This window comes from Anolis sagrei, chromosome 2 (assembly GCF_037176765.1).
Source record: "Anolis sagrei isolate rAnoSag1 chromosome 2, rAnoSag1.mat, whole genome shotgun sequence".
Taxonomy (NCBI): Eukaryota; Metazoa; Chordata; class Lepidosauria; order Squamata; family Dactyloidae; genus Anolis; species Anolis sagrei.
Genome location: NC_090022.1, coordinates 81,481,411 through 81,492,601, shown reverse-complemented (window position 1 = coordinate 81,492,601; position 11,191 = coordinate 81,481,411).

The following is an 11,191-nucleotide window of genomic DNA, read 5'->3' as shown; positions in this document are numbered from 1 at the left end:
AAAATAAGCATAAATACTAATAAGTGAAAATAAGGTGATGAAAATGTATTAAGAAGTAATGATATTAAAGTTTATCTGTATTTTTTAAAAATACTACAGAGACTTTTCCAGGACCTTAACTTTAGTTATGAAGGCCCATTCTACACTGCCATATAATCTAGATCAGGGGTCCACAAACTTTTTAAGCAGAGGGCCAGGTCACAGTCCCTCAAACTGTTGGAGGGCCGGATTATAATTTGAAAAAAAAAAGAATGAATTCCTATGCACACTGCACATATCTTATTTGTAGTGTAAAAACACTTAAAAACAATACAATAATTAAAATGAGGAACAATGTTAACAAATTTAAACTTATTAGTATTTCAGTGGGAAGAGTGGGCCTGCTTTTGGCTGATGAGATAGGATTGTGGTTGTTATGGATTGTTCAAGTCATTTCAAACTTAGGTTGACTTGAGCGAGGGCCAGGTAAATGACCTTGGAGGGCCACATCCGGCCCCCGGGCCTTAGTTTGAGGACCCCTGATCTAGATTATCAAAGCAGGTAATCCACATTATCTGCTTTGAACTGGATTATATGTGTCTACACTGCCATATAATCCATTTCAAAGCAGATAACCTGAATTTTATATGGCAGTGTAGAAGGGGCCTCAGTACTCTGTTTCTTCCAACTTTATCGTGTTTTGAGAGGAATGTGACTGCTTTCTTGCAAAATACTTACCTTCTCCTTTTCTTGGTGTACACATATTTTCTTCCATTACATAGATCTTTGTTGATGAATTCCAGACATTAGAAACTGCATGCCATGTTGGTTTCATAAACCCAGCTATTTTCTCCCTTCTTTGTCAAGTTAAAAACACCTATGCTCATCAAATAGTCTCCAATCAAGCAACATAAAATGGTTTTCAATAGAGGTGACATTTCAAATAGATATGAAAAGCATATTAACGCCTCCATTCTATTGTGTGACACATCAGAAGAGACTATCTAAAGCCCCAAGTTCCTTAGCTTATATTATTTGTTCTCTGACTCTCTCAACAAACAATAGTGTTCATTCACAATCTTTCTGTGCATTCAGTCTTATTCTTTAAGTCACTGGTCCTGTTACTGTTGTTTTCAAGCTAACTCTAAAAATCAGATAGGAAGCATGCCACGGCCGTGATCCAATAGGCATGTGTCTCTAACTTTTGGAGAAACAGCCACTTCTTTTGTGCTACAACTGCAATGTTTTGCGACTGTTATCATTTTAGGGTTTGACCTAAATGGTCATGAAGAAATACTGCAAGGCTGCCTCAGGTTCTGTGGGACTGCTGACAAGTGAAGGAAGAAACATATATTTTGTATCATGAGTCAGTGGCTTCTAGCATTCAGTTTTTAAAGCAATTAGAAAATAACTATTATAGTTAAAATTGAAAAATGGAAAAGTAATGAATTATTTTTGAAAATTTTAACTATACAGTAGAGTCTCACTTATTGTAATGTTTATGACTTTTTATTGTTGCATTGCTTATATACATTGGTTTTGTATTTTGTTTTTTTTGTTTTGTTGTGTTTTTGTGTTATATTGTGTATATTGTATTGATAGGCGTGGCCTCATGTAAGCCACCCCAAGTCCCCTTGGGGAGATGGTGGCGGGATATAAATAAAGTATTATTATTATTGTTATTATTATTGTTATTATTATTGTTATTATTATTATTATTATTATTATTATCATTGTGCAACATGAATGGGCCAGCAGAACACTGGATAAGTGAAAATGTTGGATAATAAGGAGGGATTAAGTAAAAGCATATTAAACATCAAATTACATTATGATTTTACAAATTAAGCTCCAAAACATCATGTTTTACAGCAAATCAAAAGAAAAAGCAGATCAATACACGGTAACCCTTCTACCCTCCCCCCCCCCCCAGCCCAATCTTTTTTTTTTCATATACTCTATCTCTCTTGCCTCCCCTGGTTTGTTTCACAATCATATGTAATATGTTATATGTTTGCACAAAACCAAATAAAAATAAATTTAAAAAAATACACAGTAACGTTATGTAGTAATTACTGTATTTACGAATTTAGCACTAAAACATTTCAATTTATTGAAACAGCTGTGGATCCGGGAGGGAGGCAGACTGCATTGGATAATACAGAATATTGGATGAGTGAAGGTTGGATAAATGAGAGACTACTGTATCTGCAGTGTGTATAGCGTTTGCAGACTGTTGAACTACTCATATAATGGTAATAAATTCATTTTTTAAGTAATGACCCAATTTTGGCATCTCTTACATTCAGAGACATTAGTAACACCATCACATTGTGCTGAAAATCATTGGTAGTCTTTGCTTAACCTAATAGATTTGTTTAAACCCTTGCCAGGGAAAAAATCTTTTTGATTATGCTTGTGTTAATAGTTTCAGCAACTCCCATTGCAACAGAGCTCTGGCTCCATGCAAACAAAATGTGACATTCTTATGCTAATGAAATGACTTTTCAGATTACAGCTCTTCTGCACAAAAGATGGCCCAGAGATCAGAAACATGACCAGAATTGCTCCCCCAAAAAGCTTCTAATCAACCACCGCTCACTTTGTGTGGCATGTTCCTGATTTACCAGCCAACACCCCTGTTATGTTCTCTGCCCTGCTTCAGAATCCGTAACCTTTTATTGGAAAGTTTCTTAGGTAGGACCATTCGAATTCTATCACCCTGAGGGTTGCCTCTTATCTAACCCGCAACCCTTGATTTTTCATCTATATATCTGATTGTGTGAAGAGGATATCCTTGGGAAATCAGCATTCTTATTCTAGGCCCCCAACGGCTAATCTTTGTGCATATTATGAATGCTATTTAATAATCATGGAGATTAACCAAGTGGAATAGAAAGGTCAAATACTAAAAAACAATTAAATGAGCAATTCTTCTGACTGGGAGAAAAAAATCAATTGAGAATGAAATGTGGCTTTCTGCTTCCATTACCCTTGAGCGTATCTGAATTTTCATCTCAGATCAGTTGAAAAGATATATTTTTTCATTACTTCAAACAGAAGACTAGATATTTCCTTCCATAAAGTGTGGAACAAGAAAGACTTGCCTTACCACAAGGCACACTTAACCTCCATGCACAAGCTTCAGATTGAGGCTAGTGATAAAATAAGCATGCAAACACTGCCTGTCTACCTGTCATTGGCATGGTGTATAATGGAATGGATATACACCTTTGCTACTGTGTCTGCCGCAGGTACCTTCTGAGCTGCATGCTTTAAGAACATGCTGGTACTGTACTATGCTACTGGAGACTCACTATCAGCTGGACATTCCACAAGTGGACATTTTACCCATTACACCTTTGGACACCCACCACTCGCTGGACTTACCATAGAAAGTCCAGGTCTTTGTCATGTTGCTGGAGGTGCCAGTGCAGACCACTTGGAGTCTGTAGTTTACTCCTAGGTCACAGGATGGTACTGTATTAAGAAGAAGAAAAAGCAATAATGATGGTGACAGTTGTCTCTCCCCACCTTTGTGGATTTGATTATTTGCAGATTACTGAATTTGCTGCCACCTCTTTTGCTGATCCATATGCAACCAAAAAAGAAGTAGCAGTAGTAGTTCTCTCTAGGCATTTCTAGGCCTCCAGGGTGATTCCATGATCAATTCCAACTTAGTAATGCTAGATAAGAGTTCTCTCAGGACAAAAAAAACCAACCAAACAAAATCAAAATCAAAGTATTTCTGATTTTTATTTATATTTGCAGCTTTTCTGCTTTTGGGGGACAAACTGTAAATCCTAACTTTTACAAATGTGGAGGCACTTTAATACATAATGAGTCCCTCCTTGTCATCTCCCTTTATTGACCATTAGGGCTGTGCATGGATCCATTTTTCAAAATGTGTTCTAGCAGTTTCAGCTCTTTTAGCCAGCCATAACAGCACGGACACTGCCATCATTTTTTTTCAGCTGCAACAGACCATGTGGCTACCAAAAATGGCTGCTTTTCATTTCTTTCAGCTACACATGGAGTGCAGCTGAATGCCTTCACAGGTTTCCCTATGAGACTGTGAGCCCTGCTGCCTGCCTGAACCAATCAGAGGAAGATTGCTAGCTAGTTCCAAGTTCTGTCTCAGTGCCTTTGCTGCTCTTAGGTTTACTTTGCTTGCTTTTGGACTCAATTCCAGTCTTTTCTTTGGCAGTTTCATTTATTTTTCTTAGTTTAATATCCTCCATTAATTCTTTTTTTTACTATTTTGCTAGGGAAGTGAGGGGGCAGTGAAAGGGCATTGGGGGTTTTGTTTAAATGCTGGGGTGGTTTAATGAAGGAAGGGGATAGCTTGACTCCCTTGAGTCCCCATGGGGAGAATGTAATACCTCCCCAGGTCTGGGGAAAAGGACCCCAGAAAAAGTGGTTTCTTAGATCTGATGCCTTAACCCAGGTCTAGTTGAAGGATATTAGAGGAAAGGACCCCATTAAAAGCGATCTAAGTCTGATTCCTGAACCCAGGTCTAATTGAAGGATATTAGGGGAGATGACCCCAGAAAAGGTGGTTTCTTAAGACCGATGCCCTAAAAATGACAGAAAGGGGAGCCCCTACTGCTACCAATGGGCTGGACCATCCCAAAGCGAAAACTGATCTTTCAGTTTCTTAATCAAAAAATGGAATTTTGCCCGCTTGAATTTGGGATGCTCCTGAAAAATGGATTAAAGGGGACACTGAAATCTTTATACCAAAAATGGCATGGGGTTTAACTGAATTGCACACCTCTATTTACCATTAGCTGGAGAATTGGAGAAGTCAATGGCAACATTAGATTAGGTTGTATGTATTATGTGAAAAAGGCCTTGTATAAACCCCCATAATATGTCACCACAGCTTAGAACAGATATCTTTTTGAACTACATGCCCTTCTCCATGATGCGAATGAGACTGGTGGGGATCCTGGTTGAATAATTCCAGGACTTGTCATTCAAGAAAGGGCATTTGGCCAGAGTTGCACTTTGAAAATGTGTTTTGACTAACATACAAGTTCAACTTAAGAACAAACTTATGAAAACTATCTTGTTTATAACCTGGGGACTGTTTTTGTCTGCACATGAAAACCTTCTCCTTTTAAAAAAAACCAACCAGAGAAAGAACCACTTCCTAGTGGGAAGGCTCACCTCCCACCAGCCAGTTCTACCCACCACCACAGCACCATGAGCTGATACTGCCTGGAGGGCTGGCCACAACTAAAATATGGATTTTCTGTAAGGCAAGTGTTTTTGAAATGGATCAAAGGTCAAAGAAATGTATTGCAGATGAATTGCCAGAGATGCTGTGTGTCAAGATCAGAGTCCCTATCAGGTGAGTCCAGTTTTAAAAATCTGTATGATCAAGCCCCGTGCCTCTCTGTTGGATCAATCATAGATATATCAGAACTTGTTAATCCCCCATGGCAGTTCTTCAAGTCTCTCATAAATAATTTTTTACTGTGTATTCTGATGCAGAATATCATTCTTCTCCTCTTGAGGTGGGAGATCTCTGCATGTTACTTTAAAGGATGTACTATGGAATGAAATACAAGAATTTTATTGCTACAATCATTTTTGGACCTACTTAGAAATGATGGACAAAATACATAATCCACTTCTGCTGCATGAAACAAAGCCTGAATAGCAATTTGTAAAGAAACCTTAGTATGAAATGCTTTTTTTCTCAGAGTAAGGAAGGGAATGCCAAACCCTTCTGCTGCCAGTAACTTTCCCTTTGAAAATCCCTCTTGTCCCCCGGCTGTTTTTACCTTTCCTGCTCTCTGTCTAACATAGTGGTCTGCCAGCTGCCCTGGGGAGTACACCAAAAGGGCATGATGGAGACAACCATCCCTGTTGATTCCCCTGGAATCTAGTAATGATGCCTGCCGCTGATCAACATACAGACTTTATTTGTCTATCATGGCGATTTGCCATTGAAACACCTATCCTTCAGGAATTCATCAAATTCATTTTGAAAGCCATCTAGTAGTTTGCCACATTTTGGCAATGTTAATTGATTGGCACATACAAAACAAAGCCTACATTTTGTTTGTCTTGATCCTGCTTCTCATCAATTCTTTTTACAGACCTGCCTCTGCTGCCAGTATTTTCTGAGAAATGGGGGATAATTTCTCTCTATCCACTTTCATTATACAGGTCTAAATTTTGTCAATTTGGATTTGAAATGGAGCAACCAGAAGTATGTATAGTATTTCGAATGTGGAATTTCTATAATAGCATTTTGTTTTCTGTGCATATTCTTAACAATAAAGCCACCCTTTTCACTAAAGAGGGATAGTGACATTTTCAGCAAGTTCTTCCACATGGCTGTGTCATGAGTACATTGGTTTGCATCCAATCTAACACGCTGCTGAATTCTGTGAGAAACTGTACATCACCAAGTATCAGCAGTATGGCTATGACTGTATCTTTTGTTACCATGTATCTTTTCTGTCTGCCATTCTGTGATCTATTAAACATTATTTCTGGAATTCTACAGATCTGCTCATGGCTGTGGCATGAGAACATTTATTTGCCACATGACTCATCCCTGGAGCTGATGTGATGTGATGGCATGAACTTTCCCAACACAGCTTGAAATCAGTAAAGTAGCTTTATTCAAGCTGCTATCCTTCTGTAAAAGACTGCACTATTATATCAGCATGATACAACTTTTAACTTCCATGACTCAACCCTATTGTCTTGTAGGACTTGTAGTTTGGTGGGGTGCTTAGAATTCTTTAGTGCAGTGATCCAGATCATAGCAGACAATTTTAAGTTCTATGGTGAACTAAATCCATGGAATGTAACCCTAGCAGTTAAATGCATTATACAATTAATATAGTTAGAAGGAGCCTCATGGGTCATCAGGTCCAAGCCCCGCCTCATTGCAGGATCTCCAGATAGAGTATTCTCAGCCGCATTTTAAAGACACCCAGAGAAGGAGCGAATTGATTCCATTGCCCAACCCTTTCCACTGTCAAGAGGTTTCTTCTAATGTTCTTAATAAATTGATGAATGTTACTTATAATTGCGTTGACAGACACCTGTATAATCTGTTCTAATATCCTTCCTGGTATTGAGGTCAGGCTGAATGTCCTGTAGCTTTCCTGGATAGTCCTTTTGCCTTTTATGAAGAAAGGGACAATGTTTACTCTAGTCTCTTGCACTTAATCTAGTCTCCAAAATTTTTCAAAAATGGTTCTGCAAGTTAGTCAGCAAGTTCTTTCCATTTTTTTGGGATGGGATATAATCAAAGTGGCATCAAAATGCTGTAACTTCATATTCTTACAATTTGTTACTTTTGAATTGGATTATATATATATATTCAATATTTTTATTGTAAATTTCAGTATATATAAAAGACATAGTAGATACAGCATACATAGAAACACATCATGGGGAAGGGTCGTGGGGGAAAGAGGGGGGAGTGGAGAGTAGGAAAAGGTTAGGGAGAGATGAAGGTGAGGTGTGGGGAATTTGAATTGGATTATATTTTGTCTGTTATAACTTTTCATTGAGATAGCCCATAGGAAAAAATAGCATTTCAATGTATTGTCGAAGGCTTTCATGGCTGGAATCACTCAGTTCTTGTGGGTTTTTTCGGGCTATATGGCCATGTTCTAGAGGCATTTCTCCTGACGTTTCGCCTGCATCTATGGCAAGCATCCTCAGAGGTCAGACCTCACCTCTGAGGATGCTTGCCATAGATGCAGGTGAAACGTCAGGAGAAATGCCTCTAGAACATGGCCATATAGCCTGAAAACCCCCCACAAGAACTGAATAGCATTTTAATTAATATTTCTCATATTGTGAACTATTGAATATCCCACTGTTTTGAAGAGTCATATTCACCTAGTAAATAACCCAAACCACATTTCAGATCAGGAATTGACTTATCTCTACCTCTAATCATTTTGATTTTCTACCTATAACACTAAGAGGAAAAGTATTGAATCAAGACATTGAGTCAGTTCCTCAAACAGTTCACTCATCATTCCAGGAGCAACCTCTTGTTTGATGTAGCTTTGCATGATTTTGTTATAATGATGACTTCTTCAGAGCTTTGATATTAAAATGAATATAGATTATAGGGCAGGAGTGGATTGTTTGGATTAGTAGAAATCCTCTTTTATGAGACTTCTGTCAATGTATAAGCTGAACAAATTGCTAGGATTTACTAATAGCAGATGAATATATAACACTGCAAAAGAGCAAGGCAGTGGATATGGATGCAGCCTATCCAAGAAGTAAAATTCCTTTGGGGTTGGATAGCCCTTTGGTCAGTGGATATGGATGGGGTTAGCATACAGGTCTCAATGTTGTATTCATCCCTGGCATTACAGCAGATAACTTTTGAGACCAGACTCTCAAGTCTTGTTGTAGGAGGAATACATGCATCAGATTGGAGAAACATTGTTGTCTTATGAGATACATCCTATGTGCTGAGAGTATCTGAATATGCAATGAGGTATCAGAGGGGAGTCCGGCTCTCTATCAGATGAAAGATTTGTAGTCTTTCTTTGCTATGAAAAACTTGCTGCATCCATTAACTACCAATAAAATCTTTGACAATAGTGGTTTTAGTACCAGTCTTGATACCAGGGACACTTGATGTGACTGAAGTTCTAGTCCTGAATACCATGGTTTGACAGTAATAGGCCTGGGAAAACTGAGAAATATCAGACAGTCTTAAAAGGGCCATGTATCTCGTTCTTTCCCAGGAGCTATTATGAAAGGTCTGATTAACAGGTGAAAATCATTTGAATAGATTGTTCCTAATTTGGGACTTTTGGTTGTTGAAAGTACAGTGCAATCTTCAGGAAAGAATAATCTCAACATGCTGTGTGCGACCAAGAAGCCAAGGATTGAGCATGAAATCCTGAGTAATGGCTGGGATTTGATCCACACCTAAATTCCCTTGAGTTTGCAGTTTCACTTTTTTGGCCATTTGTTTAACCTTTATATTCCATCACAGTTATATAAGAGTTCTAAAAGTGTTGTATTTTCACATACCATTGCACATTCTTGAATTATGTATAACTTACTCATTAGTGTCTTCAATGCAATATGTGATTCACAGGGATTGCAAAAATGGGCATCTCATTCTCAGAACCTAAAACTACTTACACAGTGTTGGCCTTCAGCTGATGGGTAATGTAGTGATACTATCATTTAACTCCCCATATTTACACTATGGAAACACAATAAAGACTCTCAGCTAACATTTCTAGTAGCGCTGTCCAACCACGGAAAAAATTGTTTCTAAACTCGATTCGTTTTTAGGGTTTTTTTGCGTTTCGTTATTTAAAAGAATTCCGAAATTTTTCTTTTAAAAAGTTCGATATTTACGAAATTTCGGAAATTATGAAACAATTTCGAAACAATAACGAATCGATTCGTTAATGGCGGACACGATTGCGCAATACGCTAAAAGACCCTCCAAATGGGACAGGGGGAACGTCTGAAGCTTCCCTCTCCCTCTGTTGTTGACTGTTGGTGTGATAATTTTTTTTATCATTGATAAAACAAACAACGACTATAAAACTTGCACCAGACATACAGAAATAATAACGAAATAATAACGAAACAATAACGAAACAATTTCGAAACAATTACGAAACAATTACGAAACAAATTGGAAAAATTCGTTTCGTTTTTTAGTTGCTCCTGAATGGTTCAATATCGCTTCGTTATCAAAAAAAATAACAAATTAATAACGAATTACGAAATTAACGAACGAAACCGCCCAGCCCTAATTTCTAGTGTGCCTGCTAGTGGTATTGTAAGAAACAATGAACTCCTGATGAAAAGTCACTACAACCAAGCATTTGGATATGTATGATTCAATCAGGAACCTTAATAAGTTAAATGTTACACTATATTGTTCACACTTGCAGTATCCTGAAGTTCTTGTGTGCTTCAAACATAAACATTTTTGTATTTCTTGTAAAATGAGCAAGTGAGTAAAACACTATACTATTTCTATGGAGGTGCATCTACACTATAGAATCAATATAGTTTGATACCACTTTAACTGCTATGGCTCAGTGCTATGGGATCCTGGGAGTTGTAGTTCTGCAAGGTCTTCAACCTTCTCCACCAAAGCATGCTGGTGCTTCACCTAACTAGCGATTCCAGGATTCCACCATACTTAGCCATGGCAGTTAAAGTAGTATCAAATGGCATGAATTCTAAGGTATAAATACAGTCTGAATTTCTTTCAGATTAGTAGGAGTTATTCAAGTTGGTAAATGAAAAAAATATATTCTTGACTAAGGAAATAAACCCACATTGCCTGATTGATTGCATAAAACTCCTAGGATATTTACAACACTAAGAAAGTTCCTCATAATTGTCAGCCAGGTGAGGTGGGGAAAGTTTGCATTGCCTGAATATAGAACTTGAGATTTACCCTTGGGATCTAATACAGTTTAAGTTAGCTGATAGTTCCCTTGTGTTCTCCTTTCATGATCATGTTAAGAGGTTGAGAGATATTTGGCAGCTTCAATCTCTAGTGTTTCAAGATTGTTCTTGAACTTCTCCCTTCTTCCTCAAATGGAGAGTGAAATCTGTCTTGTTGCTGCTTGTACAACAGAAATCAACCTTAAGAAAACAAAACACACTTGACTAGAGCAAAACATAAGTGCCAGCACAATTATATCCAATGGGCATAAAACACTGGTGTCAGCCCCCCTAGTTAGTTTGAGAGTTTGGTGCCATATCCTTGTAAATGAAGGTGACGCGTCTTACAGTCAGTGTGACAACTGACCTTTCTTCAGATCGCTACATCCCTCATGGGTCTCTTAACATAAGAAGCAGTGACACATGACAAAACTCCTTATGAATTGGAAATCTTTACACAAGTCGATACGATGTTATAGTCCATTGTCAGCTGCAATCTACTTCTGCTACCACCACTGGGAACTCTGAGCATTTCTTGAGGTGAAAGCAAGAATATGTCATCAAGATAGTTGCTTGCCGGGTGGTCAAAGCCGGCAGTTCTGTCAAATTCACTCAGCAAGAGCATATCTACCTCCTCAGATTGGAAGAGACAACTGGAGAAGAATTCAGTCTTGGCAACCAAGATCTACTCATTTTCCTCTGACCTTTCAATTATGAATAGTTAATAAGAGCATTGCTGATTAAGTGTATATAAGTTGAGTATGCTTTATTCAAAATTCGTGGG